This window comes from Lepeophtheirus salmonis, chromosome 4 (assembly GCF_016086655.4).
Source record: "Lepeophtheirus salmonis chromosome 4, UVic_Lsal_1.4, whole genome shotgun sequence".
NCBI classification, from domain to species: domain Eukaryota; kingdom Metazoa; phylum Arthropoda; class Copepoda; order Siphonostomatoida; family Caligidae; genus Lepeophtheirus; species Lepeophtheirus salmonis.
This window is the reverse complement of record NC_052134.2, coordinates 32,759,855-32,760,084: the sequence shown is the minus strand read 5'-3', so window position 1 is coordinate 32,760,084 and position 230 is coordinate 32,759,855.

The window sequence follows — 230 nt, the reverse complement described above, 5'->3', positions numbered from 1 at the left end:
GATTGATTATATTATTATCAAGATATAATAAGATTAACTCAGAAGATGAAGTTACCTTAAGAAATAAAAGACTAGCTTTACGACGTAGAAGAGCCGATGCCCGATACTACGTCTTCTTTTTATTACACTCCATATTATGTAGTTTGGTTAAGAGTTTCCGTTCATGGCCTCCAGGATTGTGATGATTGGTATTTAAAGCTGCCTCTTTTTTTACTCCTTTGTTTACCCGA